General features: G+C 35.8%; 1 long non-coding RNA gene across 1 annotated transcript in view; it reads right to left on the minus strand.

Moving 5' to 3' along the window:
* Nucleotides 1-209: 209 nt before the first annotated feature.
* LOC150101568 (uncharacterized) overlaps nucleotides 210-25,934 on the minus strand; it is a 43,714-nt gene continuing 17,989 nt past the window's right edge. The window contains exon 3 of the long non-coding RNA XR_016549030.1: nucleotides 210-1,456. This is a non-coding gene — a long non-coding RNA (uncharacterized LOC150101568). The remainder of the gene's footprint in view (nucleotides 1,457-25,934) is intronic.

Genomic DNA, 25,934 nt, shown 5'->3' on the forward strand with positions numbered 1-25,934 from the left:
CTTTAAATTTGTGATCAAAGAATTCTTCAAGACTTTTTCCATCAACCGAATCTAATTCCCGCACATTTAGAAATAGTTATCCAAAAAACACCTATTTAATATCCTACTGCTGTATTTACATATTTTAAGAAATAAGTCAGTTTTGAACGTGAGGTGTTTCACAAGTCACTGTGTATTTGAGTAACTAGGATAAATTTCAAACAAATGTCTTAACAGCATAACTATATATTTTTAATGCCAAATATAAGTATTAAATACTGCAAAGCTCAAAACTACTGTATTTTTCTGTGTATAAGATGCCTCTTGTATAAATAAACGAAACCCAAATTAAGAAATATTTTAAGCATAAAACAGAACGCATTGGATATTTAAAAAAATATCAAAAGTATATTTAATAATTAGGCAATATTTTTAAGATATATATTAAGATGCATTTTCTGGGCTAACTTGGTTCGTGTTCTTATGGCCAGCTCTTCTCTCCTCATGAAGTTGAAGCACCATTTTGCCTCATATTGAATAAGCTTGGTTGACACACATATCCCACTCTGGCACTGCTTTATTTCCATGTTCTTTTTGACTAAGTGCTCAAAATATTGTTAATGCATTAACTTACCCTGCCAACGAGTTGCAGACATATGAATGCTTTCAGAGTTCTGATTGGTTTATTCAGAACCAGCCATTGATGATGTCAATCGACAAAGTTAACAAAGGCTAGTGATTGGCAGAAGCCTGTTCGCAGAGACAAGGTACTGGCAGTTTTGCCACGATAGCCATGGGTCTCTCAACCGGCTACAACCCCCAATTTTTGGTCTAAAAATTTTAGAAAAAAGTATCAGCTTATACATGGAAAAATATGGTACTTATTTTCCACATGTTCAAAATAATATAAGTGTTGAACTGTGTATGATTTTCTCCATCAATGTCTGCAAATCAGAGAGCCTGTGTAGCTCAGTGGAAGTGGTGTTTACACTCCTCAGCGTTAATCTCAAATCAATCAACTGAACAATTTGAAAGCATTTTATGGGTTATTTTCTGCCTTCCTAATGCAATCTTCGAGATCTGGTAAATTTTTAAACCTATCAAGGTAGATAGTCCCTGTCATTGTGACCACTGTAAAAATAAATAAATAAAAATAAGGCACATAAATTTTTGATTTCATCATTCCAAACCACACATTTACTTTAAACAAGTCTCTTTCCCATTCATTGAACTCTGTTTCAGCAGTTATGTCAGATGTTTTCACAAATGTGAAAAGTCACCTCATCACTGAACAAAATGTGGTCCATTAAAATGTCATCTGGACTTGTCAACCAGTTCTGCATGGATTGCTATTCATAGTGGCTAACCTTCCTATGCAAGTTGTGCTGCACTTGAATGTGGATTGTTTTATCCTTGAGCATCCATATCTCTCTTCATCATACACAGATTCAGTTCCTTTAAATTCATTCATCAGGATCTGAAAAAAAATAATAAAAACTAATATTTTAAATACTTATATTTACTATAGAAATATACATATTTTATCATAATATGCAACAACTTGTGAGACATCCTGTATATAAACACAAAATATCTGACCTGAAATAAATTATTTCAGGTCAGAAAATAATCAGCTGGTCTATAAGTTCTCACTTGGAATGCAGCTGATGTCCATCATGTTCCTGTCTATGAAAAGACAGGAACCTGGAAAAATGCACCAAAACAAGCATAAATGATGTATATTGCTGCAATCGTTCAGATCTGACCTCAAATACACATTCTCTCATTAATTCTTCTGTCACTTGTGTCTGTGTATCTTATATTCCATGCCAGAGAATGCTTTCTACTTGACCTTATCTGGCTTAAAGTTTCCTTGTCCCATTCTATAACATTCATCTGATGCCTTACCCCTTGTCTTAGAAGCTCGAGTTCCTGCAGTAGTTATCCAAAGGGTGAAACCATCTTCCTTGGTAACTTTCACTGTCAGCAATCTAACCAGTTCACAAGAGATACATGCTTTAAGCAATGATTAAATGAAAATCATCCAATTACACCATAGCAATCACCCCTTCTTTCAGTAACTCAAATCATAATATCATACAAGCTTCCTCTCCTACAGAATGTACTAATCCATCCTTTGACATTACAGCACACTGCCAAGAGGAATGCCCTCTGTCTACTCCATCATTTTGCTCTTCTAATTCAAACACTTGCTCTGGTAGTTACAGGACATTTTTGTTGGAAAGTCTTTCTATTTAGATTTCATATCTACCCTGCACCTTCCAAGACAATTCAAGAAAAAACTTCAGTATATTATTAGGAGCTCCAACTTCATTTTCAGCCACCAAAGCACATAAAAATAATTTGGGGGGGGGGGGGGGGGGGGTAGAAAATAATCAGCAAATCAAATGATGAAAACTTGTACAAAACACCATTTGGCCTTTAGGTTTGTTACAGAAGTCATAACAGAAAGAAACCAAGATATCAAAAAAGTTTTTCTGGACTTGATGATATTCAACCAACTGTGCCTAAATTATGCACTTCAGAACTAAATACCTGTTCAGTATTGTCTCTCTACACTATTTTTTATGTGATTGGCATTTATCTCAAGGCATAGAAAGAAGCCTATATCCAGTCCATTCCAGAAAATCAAGATAGAAGTCTGCCACCACTAATAGGCAACTGCCTTCAACTCACCCCACTCTAAATTAATGGACATCATTAACAGCTAAGAATTTGCCACTTAATCAGTGACCACTAGTATTTCACCACTAAATCCCATCTCTGAACAAGTCACTGCAATATTTGAAAAAATCTGTGATTTAGATCATGTCTAGAACAGAGACCTGTTCAGCAAACTGCCATCCTATAATCTACTTTACACTCTCTCTCTCAGTAGTGATCACTTATGGTGTGCCATGGTAGATGGCATCTTCTCTTCATATTTTTTTCCACCAATGCAAAAGTGTCCAGAAGTGCTTGTTTGGCTTTACTTTTTCCCTACACGTGCATTGAGGCTTAAGTGTTGTGAAGAATTCGTGTTAGAGGTTTAATGGAATATTAACAGCACTGAGAAAGGATTAAAACTAATTTTAATACTTCCAATATTTCGTCTCTGTCAAAGAGACGCCTTCGGGGATTACAAAAACTTTTTGTAACAACACACAAATACAATACAAAGTGAAACTAAAGTCCTATCTAGGTGGTGCACCCTCTGTGGGCATTTGCAGGTGGCCTGGGATGTAAAGAGGGATCTCTGATAATTAAAGTTTCCCAAATTTTGGGAAGTTTAATGCAGTCGTATTTGTTTAAATTAGGTTGATTCCTGAGTGCAGATTCAAAGAATAGTCTTTCTTTTTTGAATTTACTATAGTGGCGCATGGTAGTTTTTTTCCAGGAGATCCTGTGGGATGTATCCAAAACATGGTCTGCAAGGCCAGACTGACCATAATTGTGTTCTTCTAACCGGATGGATGCTGACCTGCCTGTTTGTCTGAAGTAGGCAAGTTTACAGGAACAAGGTACTCTATATACACCAGGCACTGAAAGAGGAGGGAGCTATTCTTTAGTGGAGCGGATAAGGGAAGCAAGTTTACGGTGGGGGCTTAAAAGCTGTATGGAGGTTGTACTTTTTAATGATCTGGCTATTTTTTCTTAAGGACCACGGATGTAAGGAATGGTGATGGCATTTCTGAAGTCCTTCTGAAGAGATGGTCAGGGAATGGGGAAGGACTTCATTATTTTCTTAATTCTATAGTCATTATAGCCATTGGAAAAGAAGGTGTGTGTATGTGTTTGAGTTCGGTTGAAAGGGCAGTTTTACTGGAACAAAGATTGTGGGCCCTATTGGTCAGAGTTTTAATAATGCCATATTGCTGGGAGGGGTGGTGGTGGGAGAGTTTGTGAAGGGTAAACTATTGTTATTTTCCTTTTCCACCGTAAACTGGATTCTTGGATGTAAACTATTGAGGTGACTGAGGAAGGTATCTAACATGTCTGGGCCATGAGGTCAAATAGAGAACACATCATCTACATATCTTAGCCAGATAGAAGGTTTTAGAGGGGAAGAGTCAATGGCTTGTTTTTCAAAATTTTCCATAATAATTGGCAAGAGAGAGAGGGAACCCATGGCAGTTCCCTCTATCTGTTTGTAGATTTTGTTCTTCCAAGAGAAATAACCAGAGTTGATGGCAAAGGAAAAGAGCTCTAAAATATCAGAAGAAAAAACGTTTTTTAAGAGTGTTAAAGTGTCAATTAGGGGAATATTTGTAAACAGAGATCATGTCAAAGCTGACCAATATATCTGTATTTTCCCTACACAAATGATCACTAACTTCAGTTCCTATCAATAATGGTGTTTCCTCCTACTCATTTCATAAACCTTGCAGTCCCAGACTTAATATCCCTAAGAACTAGTGCCTTAAATGATAATCTTATAGTATTCTTCAGTGGTGTGAAGACAACTAGTTCATGTTTGGTGTCACCATAACACAGATATATTCTTTCCTGTAATATTCAAGACTGCTAACAAAATTGGATATCTTTTATTAGATTAATAGACTTTCCACATATTGCTACATCACATTCACAGTGTGCTTTTCTGTTCAAGATGGTATTTTTCACTTACTCAACTCCTCTGTTCAAATATGCTAAACCTTAAACGTTAAAAATACCAAGCTATTTTAAACCTGGTGTTACTCCATTTCCCAAGTAAGCAAACAGACAAGTCAAGTTTGCACCTGCAGGTGTTGCAAGTCTAACTGACCCTGCACGTAGTGCAAGACCAAGGTAACTCATGGTAAAAGTGGAATAAGCTCTGATCACTAATCTTAATATTTACCCTTAATGCAAAGCACATCTCCTGGAGGAGATGTATGATGCTTTGTATTAAAGGCAAGGGGCCACTACCCAGACCAGTTTCGACTTTTATTGAGGTCTCATCAGTGGGAGCCAGGCTAGAAATACCAAGATTCTGGTAATACAGATCTGTTTGCTTACTTGGGAAATGGAGTAACACCAGGTTTAAAATAGCTTGGTATCTTTAACATTTATTATACCCAAGGTAAATTACTTTCTACATTTATATCTCCTCCTGAGATTTTTATTTAATAAGGTTAAAACACCTTATGGTAACTTGTTCTGGTAAAATACTTATAAGCTCTGTATTACTAAAATCTTGGTATTTCTAGCCTGGCTCCCACTGATGAGACCTCAATAAAGGTTGAAATCGGTCTGGGTAGTGGTCCCTTGCCTTTAATACAAATCATCATACATCTCCTCCAGGAGATGTGCTTTGCATTAAGGGTAAATATTAAGATTAGTGATCAGAGCTTATTCTACTTTTACCATGAGTTGCCTTGGTCTTGCACTACGTGCAGGATCAGTTAGACTTGCAACACTTGCAGGCACAAACTTGACTTGTTTGTCTGTTTGCTTACTTGGGAAATGGAGTAACACCAGGTTTAAAATAGCTTGGTATTTTAACATTTATTATACCCAAGGTAAAATACTTTCTACATGCTAAACTTTAGAATACTGTTTTACATTTGGAGTAGTGTATACCAAACATTTCCCTAAAATTTTTGATGCCATTGAAATGAGAGCAGCTTGAGTTGCTAATGAAAAATATCTCTTTCATACACACTTGTTCCAACTATAAGATGCTGTAAGTGCATCTTCAGTGAATGTGTTGAAAGATATATGATAGGTATTTACTAAAATAACCATCTCACATTTGAGTTGGTGTATTTAAAAATTCTTAATGCTGTTCGAAAAAGGCAGCTGAGCAAATGATCATCCCTCTCTCACAGACTTTCTTTCTCTGCTATATCACAGATTGTCAGTTTCCACATTGTGTTTCTTCTACCGATATTTCCATGGGCATAGTTTAGCAGACTTGGCATCAATCATGCTCCTATTTCTTCTAAATCTACAATAACAAGCATCTTTTTATAGTTAAGTGTGCTGACTCACCAAACCTGCTACACCTATTTCACCTTTCATTCTACCTACCATGAAATATTCCCCAAAGACAACCTCCACTGCTGCTTCTCATATATTACAGTGACATTAAAAAAAGTATTAAAATATGAGACTTATGGGGATGTAGGTAGCAGAATGGAAGAGTTAGAGACAAAGAGTTCTAGCAATGGCTTTAATGATTCAAATGTAGGGATCCCACAGGTTCCAGTTTTATTACTTCTGTCCCGGTATGTTTAGTTCGGGACGCTAAATGTCCCAGATATTTTAGAATATAAACATATTAACATTTCTAATAAGAATAAGTACAAGTCATAATATTTTTGGGTGCTTTTAAAAATGTATGTTTACAAAACAAAGAGCAGAGACATATTTAATTTCAATTCTTTAATTCTTTAACACATTCGATTTTTTAATCTTGATGGGGAGGAGGTGGAGAGGATCCAGAGGCGAGTGACTAAGATGATAACAGGTTGAAGATTTGCGGGTTGCAGAAACTAGTTGATAGGCGGAGGAGAGGAGATATGATTGAGACATTCAAATTGCTAAAGGGATTCTATAGGATTAATTCAGAGGATATTTTTGAGATCAGGACTGGTGGTGGTGGGAGAACTAGGGGACACCTATGGAAGCTGGGCAAGAGTGTGGTTAGCAGGGGTGTTAGAGCTGGGTTCTTTACTTTTAGAATGGTAAATGAGTGGAATAAGCTGCCAGAGTCTGTTGTGGATGCTATGATGGTGAACGAGTTCAAGACAAGGTATGATAGATACTGTGAGAATGTAATCGCATAATTGTGTGGACATGATGTTTAGGGCCTCCTTCGATGAGTCTAAGGACTCCTGGAGTCGCCCGAAATAATAATAATAATAATAATTTATTTTGTAGTTCGGTGAATTACCAGAATGTTAGAATTTTGGGAAAACGATTTAGTTCCATACATTTCATTCAGCCGGAGAAAAGAATGTCAGAATGAGGGAGACAGTCGCCCAACTGTATGTTTAACTAATCGCAACCACGGCATATATTTCGTTCGTCTGGCCGGCCGTAAATTTTTAGCAATCTTTTGTCTCAAGCTTAGTTCGCATAGCGTACGATATCCGACGGTCTGAAATGTTTCTCATTCGTCGACATGTTTTTGAATATTAACGTGCCACGATAGTTCATTTTCTTTCAACCAACTCTGAACAAGACATGTTCAGAGTTTTTCATTATAGTATCTAAGAATCGACAACTCTTGCACAAAATCCATTCTTCAACCAAATATAATAATGATTCTGCAAGTAGCAGTAAAATGGGACAGACAACAATCAGCTGTAATGTACAAGAAGAGGCAGAATAAGGAAGAGAGGAGGTATATATTAAAAATTAATTACAAATTTGTTTTTATTTTTTAAATTAAATTAATTTATTTTTCATATAATTTCAGATATTATGCATCTACACAATACACATAAGGCTTGTGTTGTTTATATTTTATTGTATTTCCTGTTTTATATCTTTATTCTGTGTCTTTATATTTCATATACTTATGTTTGATTTAAGTGTTATGCATTTAAGTATTGTCATCTGTGTTTAAGTGTTGTTATTAGAATTCTATTTATTTGACTTATGTATAAACATTTATGTTATCTTCATTAATAAATCAAATTCAAATAAATATTTTTTTATTTTAAAATACATAATGTTAACAAATAAAAAATTTATTTCTCTTAACCCTTAATTCTACAAAATTTATTGTGTCCCGTTTTTTTGTTTTCAAAAAAATGAGATACCTATTCAAATACAACATTAGTGAAGGTGAGAGATGAGATGGAATAGAAGCAGTTTGAACTTTGGAAACTTGTGAATGGATGTGAAATAGAATCAAGTGAATGCTGCAAAATTTCTTTTCTGAGAAAAAGTTTAGCAGTGCAATTGTAGATTTGGACAAGAGTTGTACATGATCAGCAGTTAGTTATGACAGTAGGAACAAGCAATTTGAATAGTGATGAGGACAAATATATGAGCAGGTTGTCAGTGATTAGAAGCAGGGGTGAATGTATGATAGAGTGGCATCTCACCATTTTGGAAAAATCCATGCCACCTGCATTTGTCTTTTGCACCAATCTACATTTCGTCAGCATTTTACTCGCACTTAAAGCTGCAGACAAGAAACACAAAGGCCTCGAACGTTAGTAAAACTGAGTTTTACTAACATTTAAAAGTGAGTTTTTCAAAAAAGCTATAAATTAAGAAATAGAAATGTAAACAAACCGATTGAAAAAATAAAAATAAAAACACCAGACTTCTGTGGGGAAAGCTCAGAATATTGAGAAACAGCACCATATCACTCAATGATGTTTTTGATCTCGAGAGCTGGCAAAATATTCTGGAAGCTATTGAAAAAGCTTCAAAATGGAGGAAAGAGTATAAAAGGCAGCTGGGATGGTAGACATTTTAATTGTCTGGAATAATTATTTTGAAAGATTGCTAAAGGAAACAAGAAGTGACAGAAAAAAGTACACATCAATACCTAAAGTAGTAAAGCCATCGCTCAACAATAACTGAAGAAGGGATAGGTATGTTGGTTTGAGTTGCCCAGCATGTCCATCCTTATTCGTCATCTATATGGGTCACATTATGAAGGAAAGTGGCATTAAAACTGATATCAAGATGAGATCTTCAATTTATGCTATTTTATGCAGATGACATTTCTCTCCTAAATAAATTGTACGAATTTTCAGGATTCTTTAAATGCTGTTTTCATGTCAAATTTGTTACAGTTAAAAGGACAAACTACAATCATAGGATCATGGAAAATAACAGATGCATTCTCAATGGAGAACTTACAGAACAAGTACAATGTTTCAAAAGTTTGGCATAAATTTTAGTGAAGAAAGCAAATTAAATATCAAATGGACAATAGAATAAACAATGCTTGTGCATAGTTTATTGCAATGCTTTATAAGGAATAAGAGAGAAATAGTATTTTTACTAAACTAGCAGTATATAAGATAGTGACTGAACCAATTTTAATTTATAGAGCTGAGAATCAGATATAAAACATTTAACCAAGCACTAGACCACAGATTGAGAATTCATAAAAAAATTAGACGAGTAAACAGATGGCAACAAAAGCGAAGGGTAGGTAGTCGATGGGTGTAAAATTGGTGAAATTTATCTGTTTTATTTATTTTTTATTTTTATTTTTTGGGGGGGGGGGGGGTCACTTAAGAGTCAAAGCCAAATAACGTCAGTTCTCCACATCGCCTTTAGGGAATATGGAGAACTGACTGGGGCTTCTGACAATGTTCAATCCTCACTTTCATGGGGGTGTGTCCTATTAGTAGATATCCACTGGGTGCTCAACAAAGAAGGTTGGGCTGGAAATTTGGGACTTAGCCAACCAAATTGTACTCCCTATTAACTTAACCACAAATAATATGATGTAGCTGGGATGTTGTCTGGTTAAACAAGGACCCTATTGTTTTTTTTTTCCAGAGAACTAGGACAAGCAGTGAAAAGTCAGCTGCTGGAACAGATTCAAGCTCAACATCTAAAAACAGAAGAACAAACCCAACATTAAAAGAAATGAAGATAGCAACTATCAATATAAGCAGTATTAATGAAAAGGAAGTAGAGCTTGGAGAACTAGAAAAGTTCCATGCAGACGTATTAATTACATCATTGAAACAAAGAAGACAACAACAAGTGAGATCTTACTAAATAAATAAAGGATGTTATGTTTGGGCAATAATGATCAGGGAAAGGAAGGAGTAGCGATAGCATTCAACACCAAACACAAAGATAAACTTGATTGGAAGACAGTTTCAAGTAGGGTTATGTGGGCAAACTTCAAAATGGAGAAATGGACAATGCAACTTATTTGTGTGTGTAGTCCCACTGAAAGTTCTCATAAGGAAGAATTTTCATGTCATTAGAGCAGGCAGCTGACATAAAGAAAATGGAAAAAGTGGAACTTCTTGAAGATCTACACAGCAGAGTAGGAACTGAATCCCATCAGGCATATAGACATAATTTTGGAAAATTTGGAGAAAAAGGCAAGGAAAAGGCCTAATAATAATGGCAAGTATCTGTTGGATTTCTGCTCAGGATAGGAACTAGTCATTACTACACCATGTTCCAACATAAAAAGGTGTATGAGTCCAAATGGAGAGAAGCGCAAGAAATAAGTAAAGCTTCGTTGACTACGTCATTGTTGATAGTATCATAATGCTGGCTCAGGATACAAGAGTGTATTGTACAGAGGATTTGAAATTGGAAGTGACCATTACTTAGTATTAATCAGGATAAAAATGTATATGACATTGAAAAGAACAGTATGTAAGAAAATTTTAAAAAGAATTTAAGTTGAGCAGCTTTTACAGGTAAAATTTAGACTCAACTATGCAAACATTATTGAAGAAAATTTAAAGCAGTTTGTAAAAAGAACCAAACATTGGAGTCTCAGTGACAAACTCGGATGAAAACATTGACTGATTCAGCTAGGAGGGCATGTGGTGAAGTTGTCTTCAAAGATATAAAAAATATGAATGCCACAGAGTGGACACAAGAAGGTAAAAAGAAGCAGTCACGGAAAAGAAGAAAACATAGCAAAAGTTCCTAGCAAATAAGTTGGCAGATGCTCTAAAAGAATACAGCGAAAAATGCAAGAGAGCTAAGCTATGTGTGAAAGTAGCTAAACACAGGTCATGGGAAGACTTTGGTAAGAATATAGAAGATAAATATAAGGACAGTATCAATATGTTCTGAAGGCTATTGAAAAAGCTTAGAAATGGAGGAAAGAGTACTGTAAAAGGAATCAAAGATGATAAAGGTGACATGAAAACTGAATAAGAATATTCAAATTAAGTGGATATTGAATCCAACATCATTTCTTAGCCAAAAAAGAAACTCAAAGATAGAAAATCTAAGGGTTTCATGCCGAAAACAGAAAACTATAAAAGTTCGGCGAGTCCAAACATAAGCCAACACCTGGTACATGCTGGGGCAACTCGTAGTAAAGGTGGAGTAAGCTCCGATCACTGTCCTTAGTATTTTCCCATAATGTACAACACAACTCCTAGGAGATATCGGTACACAATAAATAACGGAAAAAACTCACGTAGAAAGATTATTTATTAGTATAATCTTCGCCTGTGTGTCACAGGCATCCTCAGTACATTAAGCTCAAAAATAAACACTAACTGACAATTCCAAAAAGCGCCACCTAAGTAGCTGGTGTAAGATAACTAAAAAGGTCAATAACTTTCCTAAAAAAAAAAAAAAAAAAATTAATACAATAAAAAGTTAGGAAAGATTAGCTGATTTGTAAAGTACTATCTCCCATAAAGGGGACAGACGTAAGCCGTCGGATCTGTTTAAGTTAAGAGAATGAAGTAGAGTTTCACATGTTTCTTTATAAAGGCGTTCCATGAGAAACTAACTTTTGTGAAGAACTCGTCTTTCTCCAATGAACTCTGTGTCTAGTGAAGATGGCATGTTCAGAAAGTCCAGACTTTTCAGGTTTAAAATATTCAATATAAGATTGGTGTTCTTCTAGCCGAACAGAGGCAGATCTTCCTGTTTGTCCGAAATAAGATAATCCACAAGAGCACGGAATCTGGTAGACACCTGGATGATTAAGATGTGGAAGCTTGTCCTTAGGAGAAGTGAGAAAGGTGGAGATTTTTCTAAACGGTCGAAAGGCAACAAAAATATTCAGTGGTTTTAAAACTTTTGCTATACGTTCACTGATGCCTTGTACATAAGGGATAGTAATGCGTGTTATTTCCTCTGTGTTTGAAGAGGAAGACATATTAAAACTACTCAAAGTTCTTTCAATGAAACAATTCTTAACCATTAGATAGAAAGGAAGAAGTTATGTATTGTAGTTCTTTCTGTAAAAGATCGTCTGTAGAACAAAAGGAGTGAGCCCGATGAACCAGTGTTTTAATAGTTCCTGCCTTTTGACTGGGATGGTGATGAGATTCCGCATGGATATAATGGCCTGTATGAGTCTTCTTTCTATAAACTGAGAAATGTAGGTTACCATCTGGTTGGCGAAGAATTAGAAGATCTAAAAAGGCTAACTGCTTATTTGATTCTATTTCTAGGGTAAACTTGATCCTAGGATGAAATGCGTTTAACTTAGTGAGAAATTGTTGAAGTTTATCAGAAGAGCCATTCCGTACAGCAAAAATGTCATCGACATATCTGAACCAATGCGTAAGTCTGGGAGAAATATTGTCAAAGATACGTTGTTCAAATGTTCCATAAAGAAATTGGAGATAGCAGGAGAAAGAGGATTACCCATTGCTGTTTCTTCAATTTGTTGATACAACTTATTTTTAAAGGAAAAATAACCAGAATTTATTACAAAATCAAATACGTTTACAATATCCGAAGGAAATTCCTGTTGTAGTAATTCAATACTTTCCGAAAGAGGCACATTTGTAAATAAAGAAACAACATCTAAACTGATCATGATATCAGAAACGTCCAAATGAAGATCTGAAATTTTATTTTTGAAATCAAAGTATTTTTTATATAAGTATCAGTTCTTCTAGTTGAAGAGGAGAGTAAATTAGATAAAAATTTTGAGATTTTGTAAGTGGGGCACCCTATACAATCTACGACTGGTCTCAACGGAATGCCTGGTTTATGAACTTTCGGAAGACCATACAATCTAGGTGGACGACCGAAGAAGGTTTTAAGTTTTTTCTTTTGATCTTCATTCCATGTAGATACATTATCTATAAGAGAATTAAGTCTCTTCAATTGACTCCGGGTAGGAGTCAATTGAAGAGACTTAATTCACTAGACACAGAGTTCATTGGAGAAAGACAAGAGTTCTTCACAAAAGTCAGTTTCTCATGGAACGCCTTTATAAAGAAACATGTGAAACTGTACTTCATTCACCTAACTTAAACAGATCCGACGGCTTACGTCTGTCCCCTTTATGGGAGATAGTGCTTTACAAATCAGCTAATCTTTCCTAACTTTTTATTGTATTATTATTATTATTATTTTTTTTTTAGGAAAGTTATTGACCTTTTTAGTTATCTTACACCAGCTACTTAGGTGGCGCTTTTTGGAATTGTCAGTTAGTGTTTAATTTTGAGCTTAATGTACTGAGGATGCCTGTGACACACAGGCGAAAATTATACTAATAAATAATCTTTCTACGTGAGTTTTTTCCGTTATTTATTGTGTACCGATATGTCTACTCACGGTTTACCTCTCTTAAAACTTACTCCTAGGAGATGTATGCTGTTATACATTATGAGAGAAGGTCACTACCCAGACCAGTTTCGACCTTTTTTGAGGTCTCATCAGTGAGTAAGTAGACCCAGATGTAAATACTGAGGTTGCAGTAGTGCAGAGCTTATTTCTTTAGTGTACGAGTCGTCAAAGGTGCACTAATAAATTACTGAGATAATTGATAACTGAAGCCCATTGGCTGTTTATCTCAGTAATGAATATAAGAATATTCTGGATGCCTGGAGTAATTACTTTGAAAGACTGCTAAATGAAAAAAGCAGTGATAGAACTTTAGTAGAAAACTTTCAAGAGAAATGCAAACAGGAGTGCATATCAATACTTCAGATAGAAAAAAACCATCAAAAACTTGAAATGTGAAAAGGCAGCTAGAGTAGATGTCAACTAGAAATGCTCAAATATGGAGGTATAAAAGTTTTTCAATGGTACACTCAGTGGTGAGCTGTAAATTTTTCTCAAATATGAGAGTCCCTTGATCTTCTTGTTTATTTTTTATTTAAAAAAAAAATATATATATATATTAAGTGACAAACTCATATGCTAACCTAACAAAGTGATTTTATTAAATAAAATATAGTTACTGTTACTACCATTTTACAAATAAGAATTCACTTTTGGTAATCACATATAAATAAATAGGACTATAAAATAATGCCTCTTGATTATCACTTGAAGTATAAAAACAAAGAGAAATATAATGTACTTCAATATCATTGGGTTTAGATAATATTTATTTATTATTTATAGATTGTTTGTCATAAAAACTTTTATTGCAAACAAAATAAATTTATTTTGTTTATAAAAAATGCAGACCATTTCATATGTGTGATTATAAAAGATTTTATTCTTATATTTTGATAGCAAAAAAAATGTTTTTCTTATGTAAGATAAATTAACACAGATGATTGCGTGCAAATATTTCATCTTTAGATCATGAAATATTGGTTTAAAAATGATAGCCTTTACAGGTTGTCCATTCATACTTTTTGATAATTGCATATAAATAAGAATAATGTACACAAGCTGTATTAATAAAAGTTTTTGTGTGGAATACTGCTTTTTTTGGTTGCCGATGCGAGCCCTTTGTTAAAATTTCCATAGCTTCCCGCTGGGTACACTGCATAATTCACAGGGCCTGGTTTGAATTTCATGTGATTGGAGTAGAGCTCTCCTACTAAAATTTATGCAAGAATATTTGAAAAGAGGCTGAGAAAGATTGTGGAAGAGTAACTAGGAGAACAGGCTAGATTCAGGCCAAATAGATGTTGTCAGGATAAGATTTTCACTTTTAATACAAATAGTTGAAAAATCATGGGAATATGATAAGGATCTGAACTTCAGCTTTGAAGATCTGGAAAATAAAATCATAAAACAAATGAAGAAATTTTCCAGATATAGAAACAATTAACCACTATATAAGTAAATATAAACAAAAATGGTTAGAACATCTAAATCGAATGGACCATAGCAGTCTGCCAAAAACACCATATGAATATAAAATAAAATGGAAAAAGAACAACTGGAAGACCAAGAAAGCGATGGTATGAGACTGGAAGAGGCCACTTGGCCTAAAATCCATGATAGGATGAAGAAAATCTGGAAAATACATATGACAAAGTGTCTGGAGTAAAGTTTTTCAAAATGCTACAGTTATATGGGATAAATGGAACATTACATTGGACAATACATGGTCTATATTTAAGTTGTAAATCGGCAGTTGCAATTGAAGGGAATACAAGAGTTTGATGTAAATATCACATGCAAGACAAGAATGACATTGATACCTAGGCTCTTATTAATGCATCATATATATGGATCACATTATGAAAGAAAGTGGCACTAAACCTGATATTAGATTTGGAAATATCAAACTTAGCTTTTCTTATGCAGATGATGTACACATCCAGTGCAAATTTCCAGGATACTCTAACTAAAGCAAATAACAATAGTAACAAATTTGGCATAAACATAGAAAACTTGGGCTGCATTCTGAATGAAAAGCATACAGAACAAGTCAAGTTGAGATGGGAAGTTCAATCTGGAAGTAGACAACAAAATAAAGCTGGTATGGTGGGGAGCCAGATGAATAAATTTATATGGAATAAGATAGAAATTAGCCAAAACACTAAACTAGTATTATACAAGACTCTGTTCGAACCATAACACATTAGATAAGAACAAAGATCTGCAAGCTGTCCAACTGTGCCATACAGCCTACAGAGAAGAGTATACAAAAAAGCATGCAAGTGCAGCTTATGTCTATACACAAATGCTAGGAATATTAAGAAAGAAAAGATAGAGTTTGTTGCCTTGGTGAATAAGTTGGCATCTCAGATTATAGGCATTAATGAGGCCTGGCTATTCGATGCAGGCATCTTCTTTCTCAGCCATTTTCAATCCACTTTCTCACTCATTTTCAATTGAGCTGCTGTGAGACAACTTCCTCAATCAACATGTGACAGAAGGAACTCTAGGTCAGATCTGATTATAGTGCCAGAGGGGTGTTTCAGGTAAAGATACAACTATTCTGACAGTGATCATTCGATAATGTCACTTAGGAGATGCCTAAATTTATGAATGTTAAATGCTGACCTACGAAGCAGGAAATTATGACCAACTGATGAGTATGCTGGGTTCTGTGTCATGTTATCAGCTGTTGGATGGAAAGGATATCATGCATGGGACACATTCAAAGAATACTTAATGTAATACTGGAATGTGTCCCTAGAGTTCAAAGAATAAATAGGGTAAGTGTGAAACTGATGTGTGATCTTCTTAAGCAAGAGAAGGAATTGTGTTCCAGTGATGCTGTATGAAAAGCTAAGTCTGAGTGTGAAAAGAAATTATCTCTGTAAGCTAAAGAATTAATATGAAAGAATAAGTCTATTGAATACAAATGTAGAAGAGATTTTTCAACCAATTAGTACCCATTTTGCTAAAAGCTATCAACCTCTTGTATGCAACATTGCACCCACTGCTACTTCTTCACTGGATGAAGAAAATCAGGTGTATGAAGTGGAAGTACTAGAGCTGTTGCACATACTGAATAAGAATTCAGCAATACAAATTGATGAGATATCATCATGGATGATGCTAAGAGAGTTCAATTGAAATGACTATTCCTTTCGCCAGGCTATATGATTTGAGTCTCAGAACAGGGAAGATTCCACAGGAGTGGAAAAATGTATAGTAATCCCGTTGCACAAAGGTGATGCAAAGACTGATGTATCCAACTATCAAACTAACAGTATCTCTGGAGTAGTGGTGAAGTTTTTGAAAAATTTTCCTTTCAATAAAATTGTGGAGACTACAACTGTGTTAGGAATAATTACTTTAATTTCCCAAAATGAATGCTGATCACCGTGTAACACTAATGGAAAGAATTTTTGAAAAATTGGTTAGGGCTGACATGCAGATATGGGTTGATAGATAAGCTATACTTTGCAATGAACAGCATGGATTTACTAAAAGAAGGTCATGGTTGAGCAAGTTGCTCACATTTTATAATTTTACCATAGAGTTAGACAAAGGGAATAGATACACTGTGATACTTTTGGATTTTGCTAAGGCTTGTAACAGAATACTGCATGGAAGACTGTTGCATAAATTGGAGAATATGGGATTGGATTATAAAATACTGGTGCGGATAAGAGGATGGCTTATACCAAGAAGTGGTATATGGGAGACACAAGTCTTCAAGACTTAAAGTTACCAGATCCATTGTTATGCAATCTGTACATTAATGACTGAGAAGGATTTGACAGGAGACATACAACTATTTGCTGATGATTCAAAGATAGGTAGGTTAATCAGGAATGCTGCTGATTGCAGTACTTACAGAATGATTTGAATAGGCTGGAATTGTGGGTATGGGAAAATGAATGTCAGTAAACATATAGTCATGCACTTTGGTGTGATTAGATATCCAATGTTGTATTATATTGGTGGGATTATGCTAGAAAAAACTGATCAGGCTAAGGGATCTTGGAGTTTTAGTAGGTAGGAAGTTGAGGTTCAAGAGTCATGTAGCAAAGATTGCAAATACAACTCAAAAGATAATTGCAATGAACGAACATTCACACGTAAAGATAAGGATGTCATTTTGCCTCTTTACAAGGCCTTGATAAGACCTCACTTGGACTATTGTGTGCAGGTCTGGTCTCCTAGTTTCCATTGTGATTTTGATATAGTGGAGAGAGTACAAAGGAGAGTGTTAAAAATGATACCAGGATTGTGAAATATTGATTATGAAGACAGATTGAGAATTTGTAGAGTGCAGACACCAGAAAACATGAGAAAGAGAAGGCGATATGAAATGGTCATACAGGATATCAAGTAGATGAAATTTTTAATTTTATGGAGGGTGGAGAAAGGATGAGAAGTCATCACTGGAAGCTGAGAATGAATGTCATCAAGTAGGGAGTGACGCTAGAATTTTCTCTCACAGAGTGGTGCATGATTGGAATGGATTGACACCGGGTGTGCAAGTAGTGCGAATGAATTCAAGAACAGGTAGCATGTGGCCTTTGTCAATGAGTCCCTAACTCCCTGGAGGTTTTTCTCTTAATAATAATAATACCACTCGACTTTACAAAGGCATTTGACAGAGTACTGCATTGAAAACTATTACAAAAGTTGGAGCAAATGGGAATAGATATGAATCTGGCAGCAAGGTTTCCATGGTTTTGCAGCTGCACAGGCATTGGAAACATGTTTTCCAGCTTTTGATGAAAAGCTGTGGTGGTGGTGTTGCAGAAGCATTTTGGAACTCAGCATAAAGTATTTCAATTGAAGGCAAGCAATTTTTTCACATGTTTTGGTGCTCAGCAACCCCACTGTGATTTTATGTAGAATAAAAGTTTGCAATTTCACTTTTGTTCCTCCTAGCTGTTCCCACTTCAAAATAACATCACTTACAGTTGATCAGGGAAGCTACAGTAGGGCAGAAATTTGCCAGCAATTGATATGATATGACAGCAATATGTCAGAAGTCACTAAGTTCTCCCAAAGGCTCATTTTACTTTTAATGTTTGTCTATGAAGATTGCAAGACAATACCATATGCTTTCTTTTATACTTGTATGAGCAATGACTGTAATGTATATAGCTATATCCACTACTAAGAAGATGTTTGGATATTTTTGACCAGATAGTGTATGTTTAATTATTATTATTACGGGCAACTCCAAGGAGTCCTTAGACTCATCGAGGGAGGCCCTAACATCATGTCAAGAACAACTATTCAACATTCACACAGTATCTATCATACTTCACCTTGAACTCATTTACAGTCATGGCACCCACAACAGACTCCAGCAGCTTATTCCACTCATTCACCACTCTCCAAGTAAAAACCTAGCTCTAACACCCTGGCTAACAACACTCTTGCCCAGCTTCCATGGATGGCCCCTAGTCCTCCCACCACCAGTCCTATTCTCAAAAATATCTTCTGAATTAATCTTACAGAAACCTTCAGTAATTTGAATGTCTCAATCATATCATCCCTTTTCTGCCTATCAACCAATTTCTGCAACCCACAAATCTTCAACCTGTTCTCATAAGATTCATTCCATAGACTTGCTATCATCTTGGTCACCTGTCTCTGGATCCTCCCCATCAAGAAGAAATCCTGGCGCCCAAATTTGGGCACAGTAGTCTAGATGGGGTCTTATCAAGGCTCGATACAGAAGAACAATAGCATGTTTGTCTCTGCTCGTCCAAGTATTTTTCAGCAACCAAGTGATGAGCTGATTTAGTCACTTTTGCAATGTTCCCCCTAAACTTCAACTCCCTATCTGAAAAAACTACACAACATCTGTTCGATTCCTACAATCCAACAATCCAGAACAACAAAGGATCAATACGTCGAGTTCCAATTCCACATATTTCCGGGATTTCAGAACCAATTTCAAGAATTCTGAAGACATATGATTTAACAGCCACTTTTATCCCGATTAACAAAATATCCACCTATTTCCCCTCTTCTAAAGATAAACACTCAACTATGTCTCTGCCATGAGTATATATCAAGTTCCTTGTAACTGCAATCTGTTGTATTTGGACAAACCGGACACTCTATAGAAAAAAGAACACAAGATCATCAATCTTACATTCTTCACAACAAATCTGATAAGTCTGGATTAGTTCAGCACGGGATAGAGACTAGCTATAACATCCTCTGGTCCAAGACTCGTCTTCTACACAGATGTCGCTATAAATTTGAACGCCTATTCAAAGAGAGTGCCGAGGCCTTACTTCAATACCCTAACTTGATTCGTAATGATTGTATATCCTTGTCAAAAATATGGGAAAATTTAATCCGGATAACACACAAATTTTTTTTTTTAATTTTTAATTGATACCTTTAATTCTCACATTAGTCTAATGTTATCTTTAATTGAATTTATAAATTAAAATTGTTATATGAACTTTTGAATTAATACCTATAATTTATTCATCACTCAGATGAAATTTACCTCTCTTTAATGCTTAGCAATGTAACATCACATGACGCATTCTACTTTTGAATGATCAATTGTTGTATTCCAACTTGTAAAAACTGTTCATATGAAGCCACTGAGGATAGTCTGTTAGTTTCAGACTGAAATATTTGGCAAACATTAAAATATTCTTGTGTTAACGTGTTTATAATTCTTAATTTAATGTTACAAGTGTCTCTCAAGAATAGAATTCTTAGCAATGTAAGTTCTTTCTTAATATCATTAATTTGATATCAAACTGCCATTCATTATCTGTTCACTCCCCTAACCTATCTGTGGTCTTTGATCGAGTGTTTTATTTCTAACCCAGCTCTCAGATCCATAGCTCAAAACTGGTTCTAATATTCTTGTATACTATATAGCTACTTCTGTGTTCTGAATAATTTCTCTCTCATTCCATATAAATTTAGTCAGTTGACGTCCTACGATACCAGCCTTGTTGATTTTACTGTCTATTTCCATATTTAAGTTGCCATCTTCACTAAAAAGCGTGCCTAAATAGCCGAGATGTTTTAATTGGTCTGGAAGTTCTCCATTCAAGATGAAAAGGGTGTTTTCAATTTTTCTGCATTTTTATTGCTAATTTTCATACCACATTTATCATAACTATTATTGTGATTCAGGATCTCATGGAGTCACAAGACTCATCATGGGAGGCCCACCCTAGTAAACATAGTCTATCATACCACTCCTTGAACACATTCATCCATTAGTGCTCCCCCCAGTCTATCAGGCAATGCATTCCACAGTTCAACCATCCTCCATGCAAAGAAACCACTCCTCACCCTCTTGCTCATGACTTCCTTTTGCAACTTCCAGGGATGGCTCATTGTCCTTGCTTCTTCACCCTGTTCCACCAAACAAAACTCCCCAATGTCAACCCTGTATTTATTATTATTATTATGCGACACCTCCAGGGAGTCCAAAGACTCAACAAGGGAGAGTGTGCCCACAGCATCTAACAATTAAACTTCTTCCAACTACTAACTGCGCTCAAGCTTGCTTAAGTTTTTGCGAGCCATTAGTAGCAGAGGCTCTACCAATCAACCAACATTTGCTGGCACCTCTCAACAGTTTTTAAATGCCTCAATCATATCACCTTGCCTTCTATCTACCAAACTTTGTAGTCCACATTCCCTCAGTCTATGCATTACTGCAATCTTTCCAAGGTTAATTTACTCTTTCAAATTGTGAGCATAATAGTCCAGGTGTAGTCTGATCAAGGCTTAATATAATGGAATCGCAACTCTTCTATATGTGCTGGTCGGCATCCCCAGTATTGCAGCAATCCTCTGGGTTACCTTCATCACCTTTCCAATATATTCACTGAATTTAAGGTTTTTATCCATCATTATCCTAAGATCCAGTGTCTCCACCACTTCATCCAGTACAGCTCCTTCAACAGAGAATGCAGCTTTTCATCGATATATCCCAAACTTTAAGACTTTGTCCCTCTGTCCAGTTTATTCAAATGCTCTTGTAGGGCTACCACATCTGCACTATTACTAATAACCCTTCCCAGTTTCACATCATTTGCAAACAATTCTATCTCCCTGCCATTGCACTGACAATGTCATTGATATAAAGGTGAACACAGGTCACAGTACTGAACTACATTTATAACCTTCTGCTTCTTTGATACCACTCCCTCATACACAACTCTCTGATACCTATCAGCCAGCCAATCCAATAACCTGACATTCAAATCCTTGTGTTGCAACTTAAATATCAGCCTATTATATGGCACCTCAATAGGCTGATATTTACATCCTTGACACTTAAGCCCCCCCCCCCCAATAGTTTTCGAGAGAAAAGAAGTGAGAGCAATTGACGGTAGTTTGTTGAATAACTTATCACCTTTCTTTCGGGATGGGTTAGATCTGGGTTTGTTTCCATGCTGCAGGGTAGATTTAAGTCAAATTGGATAGATTGAAAAGGCAATATGGGATAGGTATTAGTTTTGTAGCACATGTTTTTAACAAACAGGTGAGATACTATCAAGACCAGATGCCTTTATATGTGCAGTTATTAAAGATTCTTCAGATTTCTTTCTGACTGAAGACTATGGGTGAATGGAGGGAGCAGTTCTTGGTAGCGTGTGTGCATGTATGGGGGGGGGGGGGGGATTTGCTGACTCCCGTCACTGCAAGAGATGGAAGAAACGAGCGATGTCAGCAAGTTTCTTTGTCTTGAGGTGAGGTGACTACAGTATCAGCTAGCTGAGAATGGTGGACAAAAGTTGTACCTAATGACCTTGGTAAAGAACAGAGGCTCAACTGCCATTTGGACAGGTGAGTTTGCAGCATTTTGGCTCTTTTGAAATCTGATTTGGATTTGTTGATGATTATTTTATATCTGTTGCAAGCTGCAGTAAGGATATGGTGAACAGTTTTGGTTTTGAGCCACTTGTGGTATGCAGAATTTTTTTCTTTTACTGCATTGGCATACTTTTTTGAGAACCAAGGCTTGGATGGTGGCTGTGTATTTTGGGTGGAATGAGGAAAGATAGTATTCATTCCTCTGAGGATGATTTCTGTCATTAGCTTTGAGCAGGTGTTTGAATCAAGAGGTCTGAAGCAATAGCTAGATCACAGGAAGGAGGAACAGAAGTCATGGAGGTCATCCCATTTGGCACTCTTGTAGTTGCAAAGGACGAGACAGAGAATTGGTGGGCGAAGGCTTTTCCCAAGTTTCATAACCTATGAGGTTGTGATCTGAGTTACCAAGAGAAGAACTGACATCACAGTATATTTGGAAAGGGAGTTTGTTCAGAAGAGATCAAGTGTGTTGGCAGATTGAAGAGAGTTTACAGGTATTCTGGTAGGGAGATTGATGATCGATGTTAGATCTTTGCTAATGGCAAACACTTCACCATCCCTCTGCTTGATCATTGAAACTGGAGAAGAGAAGCCAGTACTCCTGCCTGTGTGATCAATGATACCAAAGAAGGGAAGCCAATTTGAGTTGTGGACATATAGTGTCGCTATTAGGATATTTCAATGCATTAAAATTGATCTTTAGAGAAGCCAATTTGAGTTGTACATGTCGAAGTTCCCGAGGATAATGTCTATATTCGGGTAATTTCAATGTAGAAAATTGAGCTTTAGAGATAGATAGTTGAAGTGGTCAGAGTGGTTAACAGTTTTGAAGAGAAATTTTGAGCTAAAGCAAGGGGGAGATCGAGGTTTTGCAAAATCTGCAATGGAACGTCAGTTCTGATGAATGCACAAGTGCCACCCTTGTGGGCAAAGGAACTGTATAATGTGTTCTTTGGGCAGTTGAAGTATTTTTTGATTTGCACTAAAATCGTTTTTTTTTTTAAATTTTATTTTTTTAAAAAGTTGTAGTTCATTAAATGTGGGGAGGAAGAAATAAAAAGAGGCATAAAATAAGATGTGACAGACTCAAAAACATACCTCCCATATGGAGGTAACCAACAAGATTGGCATTTCCTCCAACTAAGGAAGATCTGCAATTAGGTGACAATGCTCACCAGAGGGCACCAAATAAATGGAATATAAATTTCATTATGTTCCATCTAGCCAAAGCAGTCACAATTAAGAAAATACCTCCACACCTACTCATAACATTTTAACCAAATTTTGCCAATAAAAATAATCTAACTGAAACTAAAAACACTGATTTTCAACAAAATCCATCCAGAACAGAGCCAAATATGATATATGTAGACCTGGACAAAAAACAAGTGTAGGGACAACACATTTTTGAAAACAGACCTAAATATGAACTTCTTATATTTGTTTTCATTACAAACTTTTTATTATGTCCTCTATTACTCCTTACCTTGACACAACTGTTGTCTATCCTGGAAATATTTTCTGATCTAACTTATAAAATGAAGTCTTTTTTCAATCTTCTATTAGATAAATTCAACAAATTATAATTAATGAATTAACTATTTCCATGGATACAATTCTCCCATCTACTTGGTGAATTTTCTCTTCATATCCATAGTCTCTTAAAACTTGGTTTCCTTTTCCATTCTGAAAAATACTTACTGCACACAGTCATTTCATAGGATGTGCCAAACACCTACCTAAAATTCCTTGATGAATACAGCTAACTGATGAAGTCTCACACTTTCTTTTTCTATTTCTCCTCTTATCACACCACTCATCTAATCATTATCTCATAGATGTTTTATTTCTACTTTATTTTTTCCCCTACAGATACTCCCACAAGCACTGTCAAATGAGCTGGCATCCACTATTTCTCCTTTTCATTTTAAGCCTCTTATAGCACATTCAAAATCCATTCACATGCCAGCTGGCAAACCAACCAAAAAGCTTCTTTTTTCAGTCCAGACTTCTATTTTCTAGAACAGTCTTCCCCTCAAGCATATATATACATATATATATAAAAACATCTCCTCCCACCAGCTTTCAAAAGAAGAGAAGGAATAACCATCAACATGTTTCTTCTCTCTGCTCAACCTGTCGATCACAGAGTGCACTAACATGCTATAGTTTCTTTGGGCTGTAACACGTGGACTTGAAATAAGCAATAAAAATCTACTTATCAAATTTGCAAGCAGTAATCCAATATTGGCAGTGGCGGCTCGTCCATAAGGGATGCAACCCCTCCAATATAAAATGAAAGTTGCTGTTTTATTATTGCTGTTCTTAAATTTTTATATATTTATCTAAAAACTTTATGTTCTTATTTGTAATACAATAGTGCTTAATAGTATTTTATATAATTCGTTTTGTATCAATAGTCAATGTGCTGTGCAGGCTAGGGCTAGTATACTCAACGCTGGAGCTGCATTCAATGCAGACTGCACCAATTCAGGGTTCCTAATCTTCACACCTGTAACAGATTCTGCTTGGTAATAATTATTATTTTGTTTTTTGTCGATTAATTTTAGCTCTGTCTCAGATGATAAATTTTCCAATTCCAAATATGTTTATTCTGCTTTCTGTTTGGTTCTTGACATTATCTGTGTATGCTACAATCTGCACTGACTGCACTGATTTCTTTATCAGAGTATCTACCAGCAGTGATCAGATAATGAATTCCAAAGCCAAGTTAAAAAATACTAGAACTAGATTACCTCCTTGTTACTGGAAAGGGATCTGTTAAATCATTTTGTATTTTAATCTGTGCATCTGAATTTTTAATTGCTAATCTTGTTACAAGCTTATTTGGTATTAGCAAAGTGAATCATAATTGCATCTTATCAGAGTTCTTTATATTTTCCTTCTTTAATTCTAACATTTTAATGAAGAATGCAACATTTAATGTTGCATTCTTCATTAAACTAAACTATTTTCTTTTGCTTGTTATCCCAGAATTTCTTTTTGCACAGCATTCAGATTGCAATATGACTTGCTTCTTTCTATATCTTTCTCTATATCTTCAGCCTCTATTTTTATTCAAATTTTGTGTTGGAAATGGGTTTTAACAATCTTCTTTACGCTTATGAAATGTAAACTTTTCATTTCTTTCTTGTTTCTTCACTGAAATTCTGCATCAATACTTACTTTTAACCAATAATGATATGAATCACGCCAAGATCCTGTATGTGATCTTACATCCATAAAATACACTGCTTGGAAAGAAGTCAATGGACACCACAGTGTGAGGAACAAACAACCATGGTGCACACCTTAATAAGATGTAGGACCTTTTGTTGCGATACTGCACCAATCCTATGGGGGTATACTTTCCACAAGCGTACGATAGCAATCGTACGCTTGTGGAAAGTATACCCCATAGCAATCAACGAGAATCATGAACCATTCTTCCTGTAGGCATACTGGAGCTCATCTGGGCTCAGTCAAGTGTGGTGACATTCATGTCCACAAACCACATAGTTACAGCAGCCTTATGACTGGTGCACTGTCATGCTGAAAGAGACAAGTCAGTTATGCACAAATGCCACAAATTAGGAAGTGCTGCATTGTCCAAAAACCTCTCAGAGTTCAATGTTTGTGTCACCACAAACAGAGGTCTGAGGCCAAGCCAGGAAAAACAGGTGCATACATCACATTGCCACATCCAAACTTCAGTTGGGGGTTAAGAACTCTGGTGACAGATGTTCACCAGACACCTGCCACACCAATCCATCTGACTGGTAGATGATGTAGCATAATTCGTTGCTCGATAACACAGCTTTCCAAGCGTCTACATCCCACTGTAGACACTCTTTGCACCACTGAAGATGATGCTACATGTTGGTTTGTGTAATGTGGAG

This window comes from Typopeltis vanoorti, chromosome 11, assembly GCF_054136105.1.
Source record: "Typopeltis vanoorti isolate ZY-2024b chromosome 11, IOZ_Tvanoo_1.0, whole genome shotgun sequence".
In the NCBI taxonomy this organism is placed as follows: domain Eukaryota; kingdom Metazoa; phylum Arthropoda; class Arachnida; order Uropygi; family Thelyphonidae; genus Typopeltis; species Typopeltis vanoorti.